Below are 24,113 nucleotides of genomic sequence, written 5' to 3' on the forward strand. Positions count from 1 at the left end.
GCCTGAATTCCCATTAACCTTATTCTTACTCTGAAAATTGCTTAAAAAAGAAATAAAACAAAGGCCATGACTGACTTGAGATTTACATATTATTTGTTTAGTAAAAGTAGAACACAGTAATTTTTATATGGTTTTACCACAATAATGATGGAATATGTATTTTTCTGACTACTAATAAAATTTGGAATACTGTTAGAGTATGTCAAGAAATGTGTCATATCTCTCCAGACCCTCTTCCCACCATCTCTTTTGGTTTGTGTTATGTTGATATAGAAATCCCACAACCAGCAAGGACTACACACAAGGCTTTTTCATCCCATGCTGCGTGCAGGGCTTATTTACTTGCCATAGAATTCCCTGTGTGGGGCACAAGGTTTCATGTCACAAACTTTGGTGTAAAAAAGAAAACTGACTTATCTTACCACAACTCAGTTTAATCCCTGTTTCAAGACCCCATTATATTTTATGAAGTTCCCTCCTGCCACCCAAAAAAGTAATCTGTGAATTCTGGGTTTTCTGTTATTCAAGATTTCCCCTCCCCCTCCTTATTTGGAGAATATATTTAATTGGTAAGGGCTTCCTGTGGCTTAAAGGGGAGGGATGGCTCTTTTCCACACAGTGTCTGCTTCAGGTGCCATCATGTGTGCTCCTCACCATGAGAACTCGTCCACCTCCACCTGGGCATTTATGGAGCATATCTTCTGCAGGGCATGGTCAAGGCCACTGTCTGGGACGTGTCCCCTACTCTTGACTAGGAGGCTTTCCAGGACCTTATCCCTCAGCCTCAGACTTGTGTGTCTCCAGGCAACGCAGGAAAAATGTTTGCCATCTTTCCACACCCTCACAGAGAGCTGAGAGACTCCATAGGCCAAGAGTGTGGTGCTGGTGGGGGTAGGAGAACTCTGGGGATCTTGATGCAAAAATCCCCTCCTCAGTGCTCCATCAGTACCCGGCTCTCCTGCTTTCTCCTACATCCTCTCCATCTCTCTTTTCAGCTTACAGGATCTTTAGCAAGTATTTTCCTAAAAGCTTCCTGTCTTTATATGCCTTTGAGGTTACTTATTATTTCTAAAACTTAAAACCCAAGAATTTGACATCTTTATGTCCTGATATGGCTAAGCTGGTTCCCCTAGGGCCTTGGCAGCCTCATGTCCAGCTGCCGGGGCTATGGGGAGAGACCTCAGCCTATAGCCAACTAACACAATGAAATGATGGGGTGGGGCATGTCAGTTAATCATTGTAAGCTACAATTCAGGGGTATGCAATCAGGTGACTCACTCATTTTCACAAAACAAGTGCAGTATAAATAACTGAAATTATGATGGCATTCTAAGATTTCACAGCCAGGTCACTGTAGCATATAAATACATCTCTCCCACAAGATTTTCAGTAAACCGTTTTATGATGATTTGTATTGATCAAATTTTGAAAAGCAGTTTCAGAAAATCATGGTAGAATCTACAGTGAGTTGACTTATGTAGCTTGGGCAAAGAAAAGGGGTTATTGGAATGTTTCCAACTTAATTGAAATAAATTTGGATTTGAAATAAAAGATGATTCACTCAGAGTTTCTTATTGATACCGAACCTGAAGTGAGTTCATTTACCCATTGTGCAGCAAGCCAATCTCTGACACCAGGTGTGGTGGAAGAAAGTAGAAATTTTATTTTTGCACAGCACTGAGCAAGGAGAGAGGGCAGCTAATGCTGAAATCCCAAACTCCCCAAAAAGCTAAAAGGAAGGGTTTTTATTTGGGGTTTTAGGTAGGGAAGAGAGAGCATAAGGCCTTGCTGGTCAGAGCTTTCCCACCTAGCCTGTCTTTGGCCTTGAGACCACTTGCAGAGAGGAGGGAGCCCATGACCTTGATGGTCAGCAACTTTCCCACCAGCCTGTATCTCTTTGTGGGGAGGAGATAATCCAGGTGCCTCTCCTTGGAGGTGTCTGTCTCCATGGAGGATAGTGGATTCTGGAGCCAGGAAACCAGAGAGTAAGATAGGAATGAGTGTTTTGTTTTTAACCCCATATATGCTGGGTTTAACGTGGGGAAACTGATATCAGGGTTGATATCAACTCTCCCCTATTTTATGTCCATGCCTCAATCTTGAGGGATTTGGGACAGTGACTGATATAGCTACTTCCTGTTGAAATGGGGCATAGGTTGTTTCATCTCATTGAACTAGTCTTTTAATAAGGCAGTGATGCTGGTGGGCTCCTGAAGTTAGGCCTGTGTCATGTAGGTAAGTAACCAGGTGTTTAATAAGAAGTTTTTCTAGAGAAACAAAAAGAGAAAAACAAGGTTAATGTTTGGAGTAAATTATAAACCACTTTTTGGGCCCAGGGGGCAGCCAATCAATATTCCTAGAAGTCAGGGTCGAAGCATCTTTTGCAGTTTGAAATGTCTCTGATGGTGTCATTGGGCACTCAGGTACGTTTTTGAGTGGCGTACACAGCAGTAGACGTGAATCTCTCTTATGTTTATATTAGGTCTTCCAGCTTCAGTTTGTAAGGCTTTAGGAAAAAGGGCAGATTTAGTTTTCAATGACTCCAAATGAAAATAATGGGAAAAAAACCCTGAAAATGTTAGTTTGGAGGTTTTTAGCCAGATATTTTAGGAGACTAGAAGAATTTAAGATCCAGTTCAGTTAACAGAAGTAAAATAAAATTTCAAAGACAATTGAAAAAACTAAAATCCAATATCTATAAATGTGTAATATAGTTTTTATTGAAACATAATCTTCCTCCCTAAAATCACCCTCAATTTCACCAGATATAGTCAAATTAAGACTAACTGGTTTGAAAAATAAGTCTAGTTTTGATAAACTTGGCATAATTATTTACATAAGTACAGCAAGAATAGTAATTGATCATATAGGCTCTTTTAAATCTGCTTTGCTAGAACCTTATAAGGAATCTCAGGTTGAACTTTAAAAGCCTCTCAAGGAAAACCAGGCAAAGGACCTGTTATCACATTCTACCTGCAGTACCTACAGATTTGGGTGAATCCCTCTCTTTGTGATGTTCCCCAAAATATTGAGGTTCCTTGTACCTGCTAGAGGGAGAGACATTCTTTGCTCAAACTTACCAGGCTACAGAACCCATAAGCACAGTACCAGCCCAATATTTCCAAGTGGCTTTATTCCAGAATGTCAACCTTCGTTCCTCAAAAGCTGTCTTGTTATAGCCAAGCCCGTATGTTTTTTTAAATATGATGTTCCAGTCAAAGCCTTGGTAATATAAGCAGTGTTTCCAATTGTGTCCTGTTAAAAGAAGCACAGATTCTTACTGGACTCATGCAAACAACTATGTTGCCATAAGAATAAGAATACTTACTCATCAGGGGTTTTTACGTTTTGGAGGGCTCAGGTAGTGAAGAAAAGACGAATGTTTCAATTTTGTTTATAAATTGCTGTAAGTCATAGTTCTTTAAGAGAATAGAGAAAAAGGTTTTCTTAACTCTGAAAAAAAGCAAAACATCAAAAATCAGCAATATCTCAATCAAAAAGTTGTAAAAGTTATAATCATCCCTATCAATTTATTCTTTCCTGTGTAATTGGTTCTTGATCTTAATCTTCTGTCAGCAGTTTGTGAGGTCATCAGTTTCTCTGTTGAGGTTCTGTAATTTTTACCCAGTTTGGTTTTACAATCTGAATGTTTATTGGAAACCTATATTCTAGAGTGTCAGAGTCCTTTCCATGAATTTCTCTGAAGATGAAATATATTTGCAAAAACATCAAAGTAAAACAGCCACTGTGTATAAATAACAAAACATTCAAAAATGGGAATTGACAAAGGCATTTGACCATGTCTGCAATACACAACATTTTGAGATAATAACCAGGATTGTAGCTGACAATCAGAACAGATCAGATCGTTTTTAAAATACTTATATCAATAACACTCATTTACATAATACCATTTAAGAAAGTTTATCATAACTTATTTGACAACGCTTCTTATGTAATTTAACATAAAAAATAAGCCTTATTAGTTTAGCATTCTTTTCTTGTAGGAAGAGAGAAAATTTCTCCGAGAAGTCCCAGGGGCCCTCTGAAAATCCCCAGGGAACCTCTCCCTCCTCTTCCAGGTCAAAAGAAAGCTTTTATTCAAGACTTGAATATTTGCGTGGGGGGGGAAGTTTGTCAAAAATATTAAAAGCTTTCAAACATTTATTTAGATAGGAAACAAAGTTCACTGTAAAACCACAAAGTTCACTGTAAAACCATGTTCAGGTATCTATTCAAAGTGACAACAGAAACAGTCAAGGGGAAACAGTTAAAATAGTCAAAAAAAAAAAGCCTTTTTATAATCGTTTTATCAAGAGCAGATTAAAATTTAGGAAAATTATCCTTTTAAGAAAGAGGAAACGAAGTTTTAATTTTGTACCAGTTTACTTTTGACATAGAAGTTTATTTACTTAATTGAATTTACTTTTATCCTGGCCAACTTGACCATACATAAATCTCTTTGGGGCTTTACTTTTACAAACCTTTGGTTACTTTTTTACATTCAGAATTTGTCCCAGCACTTTAGGACAAATTTATCTTTCTCAACTCAGGAAACAAAAATATTTCCATTCTTTATATCTTTTTATTGAGAACATATATTTTACTTTCTTTGTATACAGACCTTTTGGAAATATATGTTTTCTCATAGAAAATTTCTCAGCATACATATAACATGTTTATCAATAAACCTAGGCACTTTTTAGTCTCTTTGATATAAGAAACCAAAGGCAGACAAATATATGCTTAGTAGGTAACCTTCAATATTTTATCTCGTGTGGAAATGACCTAGATACCCAATAAACTGTTATTATTTAACTTAACTTAGTACAGGTATAAAATTTAAGTTCCAAAAAGAGTTTGGAAGCTGTTTTGTAAGTATGCAGACTACAAAACATAATTATTGTACTTAAGATTCTTACCCAGGGGCTGGCCCGGTGGTGCAGTGGTTAAGTTCGCACATTCACTTCTCAGTGGCCTGGGGTTTGCCGGTTTGGATCCCTGGTGCAGACATGGCACCGCTTGGCATGCCATGCTGTGGTAGGCATCCCACATATAAAGAGGAGGAAGATGGGCACAGATGTTAGCTCAGGGCCGGTCTTCCTCAGCAAAAAGAGGAGGACTGGCAGTAGTTAGCTCAGGGCTAATCTTCCTCAAAAAAAAAAAAAAAAAAACTCTTACCCAGTTTTAACAATTACTCTTAAAAACTTCATGTGACATTACAGCAGTTAACTATCATCCTCAGTTGTTTTAAGTACATATATTATAATATAATTATTATGCATATAGTTATACATATAATTATTGTTAAAAAGTTTTTCCAAAAACTTTTATTTTTTTACATTTATTTATTTTACCTGCTCTTAAAAATTATATTTAGATCGTCTACAAAAACTCCATGAGACATTAAACAAAATTAGCTATTATACTGGGTTATGAGTTGTGCTGATAAATTTTGGAACGGAGATGACATGAGCTCATTTGACCAGTAAACCCAGGCTGTATGTCTGCATTATAGCCAATGCTGATAACTTTGAGGACATGTCTATTTTAAATGAAACCAGCAAACTTAAACAGGCTTTCATTCATCAAAGATCATTTTATATCATGTTAAATAACTTTGTCTCTCAGAAGTATTTGCATATTCATTAAAGACTGCATTACATTATGAGAGATTTTGAATCCTTTTCTGAAACAGATCTTCAGAATGGTCATTACAATTCCAAATTATCTCAAAAGTTTACTTATTTTTACTTGTTCAATTTTAGATCAGGAATTTTGGGGGAGTTGAAGTGAAGCTCAGCTTGCTGGGAAGCTCAGCAAGAGAGTACACAAAAGCAGCAGATTTGGGTTGGCTGCTGGCATGTTAGTTATTTAATTATTTTCTCTTAAAGAGGCAGTAAAGTTTTTTAAATTTTATTTAGAAGCCTCAAAAGATTAAAACAGGCTCCCTGTTGTTGCAGCTGGCTTTTCCAATTGTATACATCAGTTTGGGTGAACTGAAATTGGCCCATTTATGTATATCAATTTTTACAAAACTTTATCTTAGTTTTACTACCCCTTATACTTTTAATTATAACTTACGTTAGAATTCTATTAACAAGTTTTGGTATTACAATATTGTTCAGGGGAAGCATTCCCAGTTAGACATAACATTTATTCCCAAAGAAAACATCCAGGCAAAGCTGACATAACCTCTTCATATAATATTAGCTTAAACATTTTAATTTTTATAGTCTTATTAATCTTAGTAGCCTGACTGTTGCCCCAAACAATTGTTGGTCAGGTTTCTCACTTTGATTTTTGCGTCCTGACCTTTTAAATTTTTCAAACTGGGGTAAATAGAACAGATTTGTCTGATGTCCTTTAATGTTGGGGAGCCAATGGGGGGGGTCCCTTTAGTCCATCCAACCTTAGGCAGTGTTTTATTAAAACCTTTGTTTTAACTTCATTTATATCTGTTCCATTTATCCCATTGGGATGAGTCCTCTGACTCTTCCCTTTCTGATTTCTCTTTGTTAACTTAACATTTTCATTAGCATCTGTAAGACTATGAGAAGCTGAGACCCCAAGTTTGATTAAGTTCTTAAGACTAGTCATTATAGTTTCCTCTTAAGTTGGCCTTTTCATATGTACCAATAAAACAGTTGTTTATCATAAGAGTTCTATAAAAAGTTCCCCAAATTGAGGATCCATCATTTGGTCATTTTTTCTCTCTCCGGAGTCTAAAGAATATTGTGGCTATGTGGTGTTACAAAAGAAAATCATCCCTCTTTAGACACTGGCTTATAGCTGTAGGTCAACCATCAGCCAAGTTTTTCCCAAGGGTTTCTCTTAGACGGAATAAATGCAGCACCTCCCATGTTAACACTTTTAAAAGGACAAACAGACGAACAACAACAAATACCAAACAAGTGTGCATTCCCAAAAACCCTCAACCACAAACGGAAGCCAAAACAAAGACCAAAACCAAAAACCAAAGTGCTTCCAGTCCCAGCTTAGTGCGTGTCCTACACTCGGTGGGCACCCAACAAATTGACAAATAAAAATGGCAAGCAATAGGATGTATTGGAGTATATGAGGAAGCCATTTGGTATAAACCTAATTCGGCCTGACTTTTTTTTTCAAAAGGGCCTGACTGTGGCTATTGAGCACACATTGCATATCTGCTTAGACATTTCCTATGGCCAGAACAAAGGCCCTTGAGATAAAGCTGCAACTTCCCCCCACATTAGCATTTCCTTAGGGATAAGCATTTTTCCTTAGGCTAGGAACTGATTGCTGCACTCACCTTTGACCACCCAGCTCACCTGTGACCACTCAGCTGGAGACAACAGGCTGCCACCCTGCTGTGTTCACTGAGACAGAAGACCTACCTGCTATTTTCATCAATGGCTGTGCCGACAGAGCAGTCTTGTGACTATTGTGGGAGGGACATTTCAATCCTATGTGAAACACCCTCTTTGAGGGTATATAACCACCCTTATACCCCCACTTCTTTGGAGTGCTCTGTTCCTTTGTGGAAAGACTCTCCCGGGTTATAATCCTAAAATTTAAGCTCAGAATAAACTCACCCAGATTTTCACTTATAGATTGGTTATGGATTATTTTCATCAACAAAATGAAGATCCGCTATGCAGATCTTTCCAAATGAGCAAGGACAAGGGACCTCGGTTGTGCACACTGGGGGACTTAACCAAAATTTGGCTCCGGTGTCGCAGCGACTTCAAAACAAATGGAGCTCAGAGGGCTGCCAAGGTACCCATTATTTTCAGCTGGTCCTGTTGGAAAAGGTTAACACAAAGACAAAAACGAAAACTACCAGCTACTTACAAGAGACGTCTTCCTAAGTCCTAAACCTAGTTTCTTCCACCACCAAAGCAAAAGTGCCATGGGCCAATGATGTCTGGCTAGCAACCAGTCACTTGGGGCTGTCCCTGAGACAAGGGGCTCAGGCAGCTGCAGGACAGCTTCCAAGAGAGGCCTCTAGCCAGAGTCCAGTGTGCCACAGGCAAGATGTCCACCTGGGACACTGTCCCATCTGGGTCAGCAAATTGATACCAAACCTGAAGTGAGTTCACTTACCAGTTGCACAGCAAGCCAATCTCTGACACCAGGTGTGGTGGAAGAAGGCAGGAATGTTATTTTTGCACAGCGCTGAGGAAGGAGAGAGGGAAGTTAACGCTGAAATCCCAAACTCCCCGAAAAGCTGAAAGGAAGGGTTTTTATTTGGGGTTTTAGGTAGGGGAGAGGGAGCACATGGCCTTGCTGGTCAGACCTATCCCACCAGCCTGTATCTCCTTGCGGGGAGGAGATAATCCAGGTGCTTGTCCTTGGCAGTGTCTGTCACCATGGAGGATAGTGGATTCTGGAGCCAGAAAGCCAGAGAGTAAGCAGGGAAAGAGTGTTTTGGTTTTAACCCCATATATACTGGGTTTAATGTGGGGAAAATGATATCAGGGTCGATATCAATATGAGCTGGAGATTCACCTGAAAAGGTTTTCTCCCAGAGATCATTCTAAGGAACATTAAGTTCTCTGGGCATTTTTCACTCTCCTGAAACAGCAAGCCTTCTGGAAATGGCTGCACATGACATTTAAGGTGAGATTCACTTAGGTGTGGAAGCCAGTATATGATTGTTTTCTTGACACTCTTTGGTTAGGAGACTCTCACAGATCTTGAGCTTTAGAAACACTAGAAGTTTTGTGGATGATCTCTGGTCCCACTTTGATAGCCCAAGTCAGGTAGAATTAGTTATTAGCCTAGACAAAGTAAAATAATTTTTAATTTACGGAAATGTTACTGATCTTATCCCACAACTGTCTTGAAAAAGGGTATCACTTTCTGTGCAATCTTAGTGGCACTTCAATCTGTATGCAGGTATGTGAACATTTGAAGGAAGAATTGAAAACTAGACTCCTGTTGGGACCACTTAGAATGCCCATAGATTTGTGCCAATTCTAGATTTGGAAAGCATGGCTGTTTTTCAAAGCAAAGTTGCAGAGGGACCTAGTGAGGAGTCTTGGAGCAAAAGAGGGTCCATTTCTTCCCCTTAGAGAATGGTGTCATCTTGGAGTGGTTTACTAAGCTCTCTGTACCTCCACAAAGCTAGGGTACCTTTACACAGGCTTTATCCCTTAGGGGTTTGGTTTTGTCCTGGAAGAACGGATGACTGTGTTCTCTAGGTTATTTTCTGTCCTTAAGATTCTACAGATGTGCCGCATATAATCATGCTTCCTCTTTGAAAAGATGTGGCTATTGGTGTCACTCTCGTCTTGAGAACGTGATTTGGAAATCTAATGCTGAACTGCAGCTCTTCCCATCCGCCATCCTTGGCCTCTCGTCATGGGTTTGCACCTTAGGCAATGAGGGAGGGGCACTGCTGTAGAGTTGGGCTCTAGTTATTTACAACGAGTTGTCCTGCTCTCGGAGGTTTTCGACAGAGAGCACCTCTCCCTGCTGCTTGGGAAGAAGCCACTGTGGCTCAGTGCTTGGCACACAAGATCCACCTCTCAAGTTGGGCTTCACAGTGTCGTGTTGCCATTGCTTCTTTTTCCCATATGTTCTTTTGTCCTTCAGTCTGCTTTATAAAAGCTTGCATACTCTGCAGTCAGCTAGCTTCTGCCTGGGTTGTAGGCCCTAGATTGCCAGTCCTGTCTTGGCATTGATAGAGTCTATGGCAGTGCTCCAGTACCCACTCCTTCCCCCGCCAGTCCATTATCTCCAAGAACTGTCAGAGGGCCTTTCAAAAGCAAAAGAAAATCTGACCCTGTCCCCTCTCCTGCCTCTGCACCCGCTGACATCCCATCCAGTACTCTTTCCCTCATTCGGATCTCCAGCCACCCTGGCCTTCTTTGCTGCTTTGGTGTACCGTGTTCCCTCTCGGGCCCTGTTGTTCCCTATGGACCAAAATCCCCTTCCAGGTAGTTAACTCTTATTGGTTATCTTAACTCAATCATGACCAAGCAGGCCAGGTCAGATCCCCCATCACTCATTCTCCCAAGCGCCATGGACTGTTTGGATAATGTCCAACCAACCATTGTGATAGTGATAATGTCACCTGAGTTGGCTGCTCCTCCTCCACTAGCGCGAAGCCACTTTGAGGGCAGGGGACACATCTGTCTTTGCTCACAACTGAATCATTTGTGCTTGGTGTCAAGTAGACCCACAATAAATGTCCAGCTTGGCATATCTTTGTTGCTCATAAGTCCTTTGTCTAAATGAATTGTACCAGTGAGATAAATATGAAGCTGGGTACCTGAGGATTACTGTAGATATTAAACCAATTTGCTCTTTTCCCATTGAACTTGAGGGGTAACTCAGGGGTCTCAAGGATTTGTGAGCTTGTTTTGCAGAAGAAAGAGAATCCCTTTGAGGAGGTTCTGATCTCCGAGTGGCTGGCGCTCTGCAGCTGTTGAAGCACAGAAGTCAGATTGCCCGGGGATTTATCAGTAGTGACTCCTTTGTTTCCCCAAAGCTCTTCCTGCCACATGCCTTGGCTCCATAAAACCCCCCTGCTTTCTGCTCTTGGGGAGGCGGATTTGAGCGAACCTAGGCTCCCACCTACTCGTTTTGGCCAATTGAAATAAATCTTTCTCCATTTTTAAGCACCGATGTCTTACGTTTGGCCTCCTGTGCATCAGGCACACGAACTTGAGATTAAGAGGCTTGATGTCAAATATATGATGAAAATGTTTAAGGAATCACATATGATATCACAGGATGTTCTGTAGTCATTTGTAGTTAATGTTATGTTATTTGGCATTATATTATCAGGACTTTTTAAAATCTCCTTTCCATCAACATATAATGGTTGCTATCAGGAGCCTCATGGACCCAGTCAATACCTAATTCGTGTTTATTGATGGTGATGACAGCATCTTTAGTGCAGAGAAGATTGATTTTCACAGCGACAAGTCTAATGCTCCTTGATAAATGAACAAAGAAGACACTGCAAGATGCTGAAATGCTTTCTGAATAAAAGCAATTGTTTCAGTGTAGTTTTACTAAGTGCTTTCATTGGATTTCAAATTTTTTAAGTTAGTAATTCCTGGGAGGTATAGACAGAGACTGCACCGAGGAGGGTATTTGATTGACGCAGTGACTCGCTGCCCTCAGCGGAACCAGAGCACAGCAAGGGGCCCAGTTCAGAGCATACTCACAGCATTTGCACCTGGACGTCACACAGGAGCTCAAGGCTCACGTTCACCTCCTAGCTCTCTTTTTTCTGAGGCAAGTGCTGGTTTCTCTGAATCTTTTTGTGTTTTTAAAAATAATCACTGTACGTCTGGGCAGTGGTTGACGAATGATTTAGTTAATGAATGCTTGCTTTACATTTTCTTTTTCTGCTGGTTCTTTTATCAAAGTGGAGTTTTTTGTGAATAATTCCAGAGTGAGCAGGAGCAAGTAGAGTGGCTCAGTTTCAGATTCAACTCTCCCTGCTTCATGAGCGCTTTCCCCAAAATGCAGGATTCCATCAGTCCTCATGGCACCCTGGTGGTGGGATTTATTGCCCGCATTTTTCACGTGTGGAAGCTGAGACTGGGAGAGGTCAGGGAACTTCTCAAGGTCAAGGCTGGCAATACTGTCTTCTGACTAGCTCTGTTCAGCTGCTCCTTATGATATTTTTTTTGTAGAATCCTGAGACACAAGGCTGGCCTTAGCTTTTGCAAATGGTGAGAAAGAAAGCCAGGAGAGGAGGAAAACCTGACTTCTCAAACACACAGTGAAAGTGGTTCTGTTATGGCAGTATACAAATCACATCCAAAAAATTCCACATCAACCAAAAATGCAACAAGAATGCAGTTGGGCAAATCCTTCTAGGATCTTAATTGTTTTATGTAGAAATTGGTAGCATTTATCTGCTATAATTTGTCGATTGAAAGGCAAATGATTTGAATTCAATTGTGGAAAACTGCATTCATGAAAGTAACAGAATAATCAGGAGGCAAAATGCTTTTGGAAACCATTAAGCAAGAATTTATAGGAAGATGAGAGACAAGCTGTCCCCATATCCTACACTGTTCAGCGTTTCCTAGAAACGGCCAGCTGCCAATGAAAAATCAAGTTGAAATGCAAAGTCGGCCAATCAAATAGCTTATCATGTGAGGAACTGAAGGCCAGAGGAACAAATGTGTTCTGTCTGAAGGCAAATGGGAGGAGAGATGACTCGGGCCTCCGGTTGCATTGTGTGCTGAATCTAAAAGCTGAAGGGGAGAGAATGTCCTGGCTCCTGAGCAAAGAGCAGGTAGATTTCACCTGAAAATTAGGACAGAGAACAGGGCAAACTCAATTATAAAACATTTCCTTCTTTTTTCCTTCTGCAAAACACATTTTACACTAAAAAGCAATCAACCCCAGCGACATCTGCCACGTTTTAAGAAATAGAGAAACTTACCACATTCCTCCCTCCACCCCTCCTTTCCTCTTTCTGTTTCTTCCTTTCTGTTCCTCCTTCCATCCATTTATTTACATAACTTTATATAACTCTCTCTCTCCCTCCTTCCTTCTCTCCATTTCTTCATCCATCCATCCTTCTACCCACTAGCATATCTTTTCATTGTCTATGACGTTCCAGGACTAGGAAGTCGGGATACAGTAGTTTGTCAGAACGTTGTGGTCCATGTTCCTCTTGGAGTTTACAGTTTCAAACGGGCACAGTCACGTGACCAAACAAGTAGAGTTCTTCCTGACAAGTGCAGGCTGTGCCTCCTGTGCAGGGACTTGCAGCACTGAATGTAAAGTTCTAGGAACATTGGGTTCCAGCCAACCAGAACTACTTGTAGCTCAGAGAACATGCTGCATCCTTCTGCCTTCAAAGTAGCTATCGCTCCCACTGCTGCTGAAGGCTGCCCTTACATAATGCCTCTAGAGGGCCTCCCTCTTCTAAAGACTTCATATATGGTGATTTACTTGATCCCATAATAACACCATGAAGTTCATGCTGTTTTATCCCTTACCCGATGAGGAAACTGAGCTACAGAGCCGTAGAGTGTCCTGCTCAGGGTGCCCCTACTCAGGGCTGAAGACCAGAGCCGGTGCTGGATGCAGTTGCATCCTTCTCCCTTCTCTCTTCAGGTTCTCCTCAAGTTTCTTTCCTGGCCTCTGACTGTGTCTGTGCTGTGTGCCACATCCCCACCCCAGAGGAATTTGAGATGTGTGTGCTTGCTACAGTAAAATACTGTTTACAGCAAAGAGCTTGTCCTTGATAAGTAGATAAAATACCCTCAAAGTGTGGTAAATCACTCTGTTTCCTTATCCTTGTGAAGTCCTCTTTTGCAGGCAGTGGAAGGGGCTGGAGATGTAACATGGGGACTCAAGGCATTGAGAGAATTGATGAAACTTCCCCACATGAATGTCTTTTCCTGGTCAAGTCATTGGACTACATTTGCCTGTAGCGACATCTGGTAAAAATAACCAAGAAGCTCTGGGCTCAAGAGCTGGGCAGGGGTTGTTATCACCACACTGAGGACCAAGAGTAAAAGGACTGCCACTTCCTACAGCTACAGGCCACACACCAAGGAGGTTCTAAGCCCCATGTTTCTAGACAGATCTTCAGCACAGACCTGCTCACAGTATCTCCATCCCACAGTGATTCAGCTATACTTGCATCATCTTACCTCCTTCTATCTTAGGGACAGAGGTCTCTCTTCTTTCCGTGCTTCCAAGAGATTCTCTACTTCTACTGAGTCCTTATCGCTCCTGTCATTTCGAGCTTGTCACTTTCTCCAGCACAGTTTTCCTGCTCTCTGCCATCAAACTATAGAGTCTTCACTTTCCTGATAAACCTTGATCCACCCTCCAGCTCGGTTTGTTCATCTCTTTCTTTTCCCAGGGAGAATTCTCCAATGACTAGCCTCTGTATGGCCACACTCTGATCTGACCCCACACCTACAGAAACTACACGTGCAGATCATCTACGACACCCCTTAGCAAATTCTATGAGTTTTTCCACGTTATGTTTTTCTCATTTTTATTCAGCACTTAATCTGATCTTTGAAATGTTTTCCACCCTTGACTTAAAATTATGTTGCCCTTGCCGTCCTTGCTAGCATTTTGAGCTTCTTCTTTGTCCCTTCTTATCCTTCCCCTTCCTGACTATGGGCATTCTTAGCCACTCTCTTGGGTGGTTCTATCCTCTCTGTCAGTGTGCCCTCCCTTGGAAACCTCAAACAGTCTCAGAGCTCTAGCTATTATTTCTATGAATGTGATTCCAAAATGCTATTTCTAGCATATCTTCTCTCTAAAGCACCAGTCCTTCCTCTGTTGTGCTTTTGCGTTAGACTGAAAATAACCACAAAACAAACTTCCCCTTTCCACTTTGGCCTGGCTTCCTCTCCAGATTTCTGTTTCTGACAGTTGAGTCCTCCCTTTTCTCTGGAGGCTTGTTTTATTCCTCCAGGATCATGTGTTCTACTAGTTTATCTTCCCTTGCTCACTCCTCTTGCTGCTTTTGCTTCTTCCTGTCCATTTGGTGTCACCACACTAATCAGGGCTATCGTTACTTCAAGACTTTATTGCAATAAACTTTTGGTTGATATTTCTGCTTTTAGCCCTTTCTACACACTGTATTATCCAATTCACACAGTTAAACTCCCAAAATAACACCTGCATCATGCATATCCCCCTTGCTTAAACACTGCTTATTACCTTGCTTAACATTGCAGGCTCTAGGAAATCTGGCCCTGAAGGGGAACAAAATTTGCCACCCAAAATGTGTCTCTTTATCATGAGGATTATTTAAGGCTAATTACGTTTAAGAAACAAAAGACTCAGAAAGTTTTCCTTGTTACCTCCCGCTTAACTGCCTGAAAGAATTTAGATAAATTGCCTGTAACAAGAACAGAGCTATCACCAGGACTATCTGCAAAGAATATGGGCTAAGTGTGGTGGGGGAGAGTTGGCAACGGCCAAGAGATCAGCGTCTTCCCCGTGTCCCCTTGTCTTTGCATGGCATGGCACACATTATTTTTACCAAACATTTGCTTTTCCATCTCCGAGTGAATTGCCTTCCTCCCCGTTGAAGTCCCAAACCACTACTCCAACATCTTCCTTTGTCTTTAGCTGAAGATGGTATTTAAGGTGGTGGCTTCAACCACTTTGGTGAATTACTCAGTTTTCCTGGATCTCTCCCATAGACACATGTTACTAAACTTTGATTTTCTCTGGTTCATCTGTCTCCTGTCAATGTACCTCTTAGGCCAGCCAGAAGAACTTAGAAGAGCAGAGGAAAATTTCTTCCTCCTCTATAGCTTCAACTCATAATTCCAACCACATCTTCATCAGCTACCTCTATTTCAGCCAAATTGGTAAACTCTCTCTGGCCCCTACATATGCGGTGCTTATTCCTACCACCATGTCTTCACAAAGAAGTCCATCTTCTATGAAGTGCTTTTCCTGCTTTCTCTGCTCCATCAACCAAATCCCACTTATTCTTCAGAAATCTCTTTAGGTCTTCTTTCTTCCATGAATATTTTTATCAATGCTCCATCCACCAATCAACTCCGAAATATTTTGGAGCAGGTAGTCCATTGGCTCCCAGATATTAGTCTGTAGAATGCAGCTGAGCTGGTAGATAAATATACCTGAGAGCTTGTTCACAATATAGTGTCTGTGGGTCTGCTATGAGGGCTAGGAATTTTATTTTTTACAAACCTACCCACTGGATGGTAATGTGTAGTATGTGGAGACATTTGATAATTACTTTCAATCTCACTTATGTTTAACTTTTCATGTGTTAACTGTCATTTATCCAGCTAAGGTATGTAAGCTGCTTCAGAGTGGGGTCCATGGTTCACCCACCATGGCAAAGGCATGCCACTGGGAACACAGGGTGCACAAGGGAGAGAGGCTGGGAGTTAGTCACATCTGCAAAGAGTCCCCAAATTGGCTTTCCCCGTACAACTCTTGTCCACAGATGGTGCCATGCATTCATTTATTCGTTTCTCCCTTAATTCTATAGATTCACTTAATAAGCATTTACTAATCACCACCATGTTCCCTATGAGTGTAGAGATGAGTTCACTCAGATGAGAGGACTGAGACTCCCCATTCCATGTGACAAAGGTTCTGCTGCCAGTATGGAAAGAAAGCTATGGAAGCCTAGAGAAGAAAGCTGTTAATTTTTCCTTAGAGAGTCCATAAATTCTTCAAAGAAGAAGTGACATGGGTGACATTTGAGCTGGACAAGGAAGGTTGAGCAGAGGGAGAGAGGTAAGTGGTTAGAGGGAGGATAACGGGGGGATGGAATGAGGAAGAAGGTGCTAGGAGAGAGCGGAGGGTCAGACTGCAGCCCTTATCCTGGGCACAGTGAGGGGTTAGCTAAAGGCTTGTAGGAAGAGGAACCACTCCATCAGATCTGTGTTTTGGGATGATAAATCTGGCCACAGTATAGAGGGTAAGTTATAGGGGAGAGCTTGTAGGCTGAGAAAGTGACCGTGAAGTTGTCACAAGGAACTGGAAAAAGGTGGATGAGGCCTCAGTCTTCTGAGGTGAGGGTGGAGACCCAGAGCAGAACATAGCAGCTGAATGGACAGAACTTGGTCTTCACTTCATTCCAACCAACTCTCTCCTGCTAGCTACCCCAGTCATCCCCAAAGTCTCCTCTCAAGTTGTCAGCTCAGGCCACTGGGTTAATAGTGCTATCATTAACCAAGAAAGGAGCCAAAAAGAAGTACAGACTTGTGTGTGTGTGTGTGCACGTGTGTGTGTAAATAGCATAGCTTTTGAAACACTGAACTTGAATTGCCTACAAGGCACCATGATGAGATGTTCAGAAGGCATGAGGGAGATAAGGAGTGAATCTATTGACTTGCAATCACACAAAAAGAAAACATAGTTGGAGCCTTGGGAATGGCTGAGATTTGGACACGCTTTCAGATGAGAGGAAGCCTGGGTTTAGAAACCTTTATCTACATTGACAAGGAGAAAACAGATGGCCTTGGGCGTGATTTTCAGTTTGTTTCCTCTGTTTCTTCTGTTTGGGATGCTAATGAATAAATGAGAATAAACAATGAATAAAGAGGATAGATTAAGTTTATTAAGAATCTATGAGTTAAACAATCAGTACCAAAAAAACCCCAAAACAACCCACACCCCAAAACAGTAGTGAACTAAATGGAAATGTTGGCTATGAAAAGATTAAAACTTCACTGCTCCAGCCTCATTGGAAACCCGGCCTTTTGAATCCAGAATCAGGTATTAGAACCATCATCCACTATCCATTATTGAAGGATAGAGGAGACAGAGATATATTGGAAATATCAGGAAGATATTAGCACAAGGAAGAAACCGTTATTTATAATGTACTTTAGTGATTATACATCCAGAAGTTATCATTACAGTAAATTTCATTGTCCTTTTAATTGTTATAATTTCTTTACCTTCTCAAGAACTCAAAAAACTTTCTCATATATAAGAAAATTTAATTAGGTTAATAGCTATACCTTATACATCATTTTTAAAAATAGGAGCTGAAGTAAAATAAAATAGGGAAAAAGAAACACATTGCTTGAATTACCCAAACTTGCAGGGCAGGTTAAGGAATGATGAATGATAACACAAAAGTCTTGATCGCCCCCAGACGCTGGTTTTTAAGCTCCCATTTGCAGGCATTGTTTCATGCAGGTTGCTTAAACCAATCTGAAAGTAGAAAGCTTTATATACATTTACTTTAAATGAGACCAGAATCCTCAATATTTATTTGTTGTCCCAAATTTTCTTTTGAGTATGAATGAAGCTTTAATAAGTACCAGTATTATTTAAATTGTCATATATTACATCCAAGATAAGAATAATTTACCCTACAGAGACTTATGTGATGCCAAAGGACCCTCCTTCTTTCCTAACTTTATGCTTCTGGGCTCCTTACCTCTTTTGTGAGAAAATGACGCTTAAATATAAGCTTATTAAACTGTCTTTGATTCCTAACAATTCCTTACTCCACACCTACCATCATCATACAATAATTGAAAAACATTAGAAACATAAAAATGTGTGGGGCAAATGTTAGGATATAAGAGGTATAGTCTTAGCCTCAAAAAAATCTCTAAATTTAATTCGACAAGCATTTGTTGAGTATCCACAATGGAAAAAGCAAATACTCGGTATACTTGGTGATACCTCAAGTGAGTCAGACAGCCCCCCTCTTCCAGAAGCGTATGGTCTAATGTATAGCTGGATCTTGGTCTACTAACTCCCTCTAACACAAAGATGACGTGGTAGGGGAGAAGAACAGAATGTCTTTATACGTATCGCTTCATGTGATCCTCTTAAAGAGCCTATGAGTGAGATGCAGGTTCTTAGAGCTGATGGGGAGTGGAGCTGGACTATCATCATCTCCTTTGTCACCTCAGCTTGGTTATGTTACGTAACGAGTATGTCGTAAATGGTATTTACTCAACGAGGTGTTTTTCAATGAGAAACAAGCATGAAAAATCAGAGAGAATTAATTTAAAGCAACTGTGCTTTTCATCTGTTGAACCATCGCACTAATTCAAAGCACAGAAATGTAATTCTCCTTGTTTCAAACCTAAATAATTTCTAAAACTGTATTAACCCCAAATTTTAAAAATTCCATTGCTAGAATTCCTGGATATTTTTGTATACTTTGTGACATTTTTCTCACTTTTCTGTGTGCCCTCTTTTGTTCTATAATCTGCTGGTCTTTTCTTCATTTTTCCTGCATACCACGCTTCTTGTTTCTTCACTAGAGTACATGGCTGAAAAGGGTAAGTGCCCCAGCTCTGCTTTTGTGGTGCAGTGGATGTACCCTAACCCAACTTTGTGTGCTAAAGTCTGCAAGTAATAGATCCTCTTCATTACCTCCTAAAGCCAGGGACTTCACAGTCATGGAATGCTGAAGGCCACTAGACTGTGTCCAAGCTCTGAGCCTTGTATATACTATTTCATTATATCACACAATTACAATAACATGTATATTCATGTAATAATACAATGAAATATTACACAACCCCAGGAAAAACAATCTTAAAAAGAGAATTGTTTCTAGAAAATTTAGTTGAAAGCTTTTGAAAGACTTCATAAGGCTGCTCTTGAATAGGCAAGTGTCAAAGGCAGGGAAAACAAAAATCTGGAAACATTCTACACTCAAATTGCTTTGCAAGTGTTTTTAAATTGTTCACTTCACTGACTGATAATCAGAGTTGATATAATATGAGTGTGGTTAATGTAAGGAAAACAGAGCTATAACCTTAGTCAAAGGAAAGGTCTTGGTCTACAGAACAAGATTTGTTGATAAATACATACTTATGCGTTTAAATCTAAATTTTTTTCAAAGTATGTTTCAGTACTTTTGTTAACTTCTTGCTTTACGTGAGTTTTAAAAATTAATCAACCAAATGCTGACCCTGATGGAGGCATCTGCCACGTCAGGCAGTAGGGGCTCTGGAAGTCTTGGCCACCAGTTCAGCAGATACGTGTGATTCCTCCAGCTTTTCATGGCCATCAGAGGGCCATCCAGAAGCCTTCAGAGAATGTCTCCAGAGCTTCAGCATTTTCTCAAACCTGCACTTGCCTTCATATTCACATTTACTTTAATAATTTGCAGATTCCTCCTTTAAAACCTTGCAAGGATTATTCTGAAATAGCTCCCCCTTCATCTATTGTCTCTATGTGTCTCCTTTATACCTTATTTATTATTAATTTACTATTAATGTTTGTGTCAATGTTTGCTGTCCATTATTTTCTTGTTTAAGATTTCCCCTACCCCTAATCCTTCTAAATCCATCCCCAAAGAGAGACTCATCTCCATAATTTTCCATTTCTGACAACAAGCTCATTTCCCCAGTGTTACACTAACATATAGAAGGCAACTAGCTTAAGTTCAAGAAGGACTTGAAGAGCAAGAGCTAGAAGGCATTGAAACAAAATAAAATAAATCCTTGTTTCAAACAAGAGGACCTAAAATATCATGTGAAAGAAATATCGAACTACACATTATAATTTGGCCTTGAATGATATCTGAAAAGAAATGAGGCTGATTTCTAAATGAAGTCTTAGAAACTTTTTAAACAGGACTGGAGACATCAGTCCATGAAAGCCATGGGGTGCTCTGCCATGAAAGCTCTGGGGTGATGGAACTATATTGACATTTGCCTCCTGGTCTGAGCATGAAATGAAAAGTAAACTTGGGAAGGGGATTTTGCCACAGGGAACCTTCCTATGCTGCACACATCTGCCCAGCTACAGGAGGGTTCAGGTTTTCAGGCTGTTTGGACAGGAATATCTTTCTTATAGAAAAACATAACATTGGCTATGAGCTTGCTTGGAGAAGAACTATTTATGGGACATTTCTGCTTATTTTGTGGGTAGAAAAAAAGTCTCATTTGCTTTTGAGACTTGTCAACTCTCCAGCTTGATTTTACAAATACCATCCCTACTTTACAGGGGCATAAACAAGGCACTGAGAAGGTAAACCTTTCAAGGATGTGGCAGAAACAGAAACAAAGGTACTTTATTCAACCTCCTCCCAACTTATTATATCTATCCATCCTACGCTTCGGAAACTGATGTAATTAATACATGCTGAACCGTAGTAGAAAAGAGTGAGCTCTATGTTGTCACTTTATGTGGTGCATGCTGATAACTGGAAGAGAAATGTGCTACCCTATACCTGAAACTCCAATTGTAAGAATGAAATAAGATAGGCTAACAGTCTTGGGCTGACAAAGCAAGGGATCAACTTTATGTATTTCATGCCAAATGATCTTATTTCAATTCCTGAAGATTTTTTACTCTGGTAAGCAGTTAAACTTACCACAGTTAAATAGTACCTGGTAGGTGAAAACAATGTTTCTCACCACAGGGGACACAAAGTTGGGGGAAATGGAATTTCTCCTCTTTCAGTCTTGTGCTTCACAGAGTCTTGAGCTACATCTGGAAGATGAGCTTGCATGATACTAGATGCGTGTATCTGCAAGTAAATTTGTTCAGAGCTCAGGTTTCTGCTTTGTGTCACTGGACACTGGCTACATGACTAAAAGAGCATGTGAATAGAGTCAAACCAGTCCCCTACTACATGGGGCACTTGAATAGGTAGCATTAGAGTTCTAGACTTTCAAGGGAAACTCTTTTGGGTTTTCCAAATTCAATCTCTTACAAATCTCTGATTTTCTGGAATCCTCTATCTCTATTCACCTTTAATTCTTCCATACATACTTCCATAAACACACACACAGAAATAAATTATGGTACTTAGTTTCTCAACTTCCATGTTTACTTTAGTCTCTATGTTCCTCACTAAAACTGGATAAAGGGTAACGAGAAAGCCTAGATGCTGTTACAGATATCTTTGTGTTGCCTTAGAAAGTAATGATCACGGAGGGAACACTTAACCATCATAAATAAGTACCTTCATCTTGAAGCAGACTTAGACATATACACAGTAGAATCACTTCCATGGCTAAAAACAGCCTCTATACAGACTTAACTTCAACTGTATCTTCATATTTCACCTATTTTCAATGACAAAATAGAGTGACAATATCAGGTGTCAGTTACTTCCATTCATTCACTCACTGGTTTACACTTTGGTGCTTTATACGCAGGTAAATATATATTTAAATAATTGGGTAAATTAAAATCCAGACTTTACAATCTGCAGTTGTCTTTACATAATCTTTTTTTAAGGTAAAATTATTTTTCATTTTTGTCAATATTTTATCATTTTTCCCCATGACTCAACCATGAGACATCTTGCAGTCACCTTCTGCCTTCTACCTAGCTTATTAGGGCCTACGTGCAGTGACAAAGAATTTTTGCTGTTGTATTTAAGCACACTTTATGTTTCTGTCAATAGTAATCAACAAAATATAATAGTATCAACATAATAATTTCTTGGTATCAATCTATCTGATTAAACCTCTTAGAATTAATGCTTCTCATGAATGCTTAACAAATTCTGATTAGAAAACTAATATTTATAGTTAAATCATATATGATCATTGGTTTCTCAACTGCATAAGAGAAATGTAATGGTTGCAAGATATAGAAATCCATTCAAGTTATTGACATGAAAAAATTGGAATTAATTAGAGTTACACAGTCTCTCATAGGACCCAAGCTCTGAGAATCAATCAAGTCTCAGGAAAGAATTGCTCCAAAGAATGATCTGTAATCAGTAATTTTTCCCTTTTATTCCTCTTTGCTCCACCTTGTAAAACTACTTTGTTTTTCTTTCCTCCCAGGCTTTTTCACTCCAGGCTCCATGATAAAACATAGTGGAACATGACCATCTGCATTTGGGTCTACATTTCTTCCGTTAAAGAAGCCAGTCAGACTGAACCTGATATCTCCTAGTTCAGATTTCAAATTTGAAGATGGACATGGCCTCTGGATGACCTGTCTCGATCAGGGGCTTACCCCCAAATTATTCACTTTTGATGGTGAGGATGAATGGTGTTGTTGTCAGTTGTGTAAGCTCAGATGCTCCCAGTGAACCACGGGAATGGGGATCTGATGGAAGGAAGGTAGGAGAGGAAGCAAATGCCCAGAAAAGTGTGAAGATAGCTAACCAACTACTCTAAAGATGCCCACTGCAAGGGGCTTGGACCAGAGGCTTCTGAAGTTGCCTTTAATTCTAAAATTTTACAATTCCTTTATCACATTAGAAATTTCTTTCAAATTTTTTCTTCCTTTTTTGTTGAAGAAAAATTCACCTAACATTAAAATCAACCATTTTAAAGTCTACAATTCAATGGCATTTAGTACATTAACAATGTTGTGCAACTATCACCTCTATCAAGTTTCAAATATATCCATCATCACAAAAGATAACATACCATACCCATTAGCACTCACTCCCCATTCCTCCTTTTCCTTAGCTTCTGGTAAACACTAATCTGTGTTCCATTTCTATGGATTTATCTATTCTGGATACTTCATATAAATGGAATCACGGAATTATTTATCTTTTGAAAATTGGCACCTGAGCTAACATCTATTGCCAGTCTTTTTTTTTTTTCCTTCTTCTCCCCAAAGCCCCCAGTACATAGTTGTATATTCTAGTTGTAGGTCCTTCTGGTTGTGCTATGTGGGACGCTGCCTCAGCATGGCCTGATGAGCGGTGCCATGTCTGCGCCCAGGACTCCAATCTGTGAAACTCTGGGCCGCTGAAGCAGAGTGTGTGAACTTAACCACTCAGCCAGCCCCTAGTACAATTTATTTATTCATTCGTCCACTGATGAACATTTGGGCTGTTACCAACTTTTGGCTATTGCATGTAGAGCTTCTATAAACATGCGTACACATGTATTTGTTTAAGAACCTATTTTCAGTTGTTCTGGGTATATATCTAAATGTGGAATTGCTGAGTCATATGGTAATTCTATGCTGAACGTTTTGAGGAACTGCCAAATTGTTTTCCACAGTGGCTGAACATTTTATATTACCACTGGCAATGTATAAGCATCCCAATTTCTCCATATCCTTGCCAGATTTGTTATTTTACTTTTATAAAAAAAATTATTCTCACCATCCTACTGAGTTTGGAGTGGTACTTGACTGTGGTTTTAATTTGTATTTCCCTAATGACGAAAGATTTTTGAGCATCTTTTCATGTGTCAATTGGCCATTTGTAAATCTTCTTTAGAGAAATGTCTATTCAAGTCCTTTGCCCATTTTTTTTTTAATTTGAAGCATCTTTTTCTTTTTTTATTGAGGCCATAATAGTTTATAACATTGTGAAATTTCAGTTGTACATTATTATTTGTCAGTCACCATATATATGTGCCCCTTTAACCTTTATGCCCACCTGCCAACCCCCTTCCCCTCTGGTAACCACTAATCTATTATCTTTGTCCCTGTGTTTGTTTATCTTCCACGTGAGTGAAATTATGCAGTGTTTGTCCCTCTGTCTGGCTTATTTCACTTAACATAATACCCTCAAGCTCCATCCGTGTTGTTGCAAATGGGACGATTCTGGATTTTTCTTTTATGCCTGAGTAGTATTCCATTGTATAGATATACCACATCTTCTTTATCCATTCATAAGATGGTGGGCACTTGGGTTGCTTCCACATCTTGGCTATTGTGAATAATGCTGCAATGAACATAGGGGTGCATAAGTCTCTTTGAATTGTTGATTTCATGTTGTT

The 24,113-nt window shown here is 39.9% G+C and overlaps 2 long non-coding RNA genes across 4 annotated transcripts; one reads left to right on the forward strand and one right to left on the reverse strand.

The window, feature by feature from the left end:
- Positions 1–1,388: 1,388 nt before the first annotated feature.
- On the reverse strand, positions 1,389–12,717 carry LOC138924313 (uncharacterized). 2 transcript variants are annotated; one of them, XR_011439288.1, is made up of 6 exons: positions 12,398–12,717; positions 8,086–12,258; positions 4,923–5,035; positions 3,329–3,453; positions 3,081–3,255; positions 1,389–2,267 (listed from the first exon to the last, which is right to left on the reverse strand). It is a non-coding gene; the product is annotated as an uncharacterized lncRNA (long non-coding RNA). The 2 variants fall into 2 exon arrangements; XR_011439289.1 differs by lacking the exons at positions 8,086–12,258; positions 12,398–12,717 and adding an exon at positions 7,292–7,758 and having other exon boundaries at positions 1,639–2,267; positions 4,923–5,148.
- LOC138924314 (uncharacterized) lies at positions 12,131–23,485 on the forward strand. 2 transcript variants are annotated; one of them, XR_011439291.1, is made up of 3 exons: positions 12,131–16,212; positions 20,407–20,468; positions 22,206–23,485. It is a non-coding gene; the product is annotated as an uncharacterized lncRNA (long non-coding RNA). The 2 variants fall into 2 exon arrangements; XR_011439290.1 differs by having other exon boundaries at positions 12,148–12,247.
- The last annotated feature ends 628 nt before the right edge of the window (positions 23,486–24,113 follow it).

Source organism: Equus caballus, chromosome 1, assembly GCF_041296265.1.
Source record: "Equus caballus isolate H_3958 breed thoroughbred chromosome 1, TB-T2T, whole genome shotgun sequence".
NCBI classification, from domain to species: domain Eukaryota; kingdom Metazoa; phylum Chordata; class Mammalia; order Perissodactyla; family Equidae; genus Equus; species Equus caballus.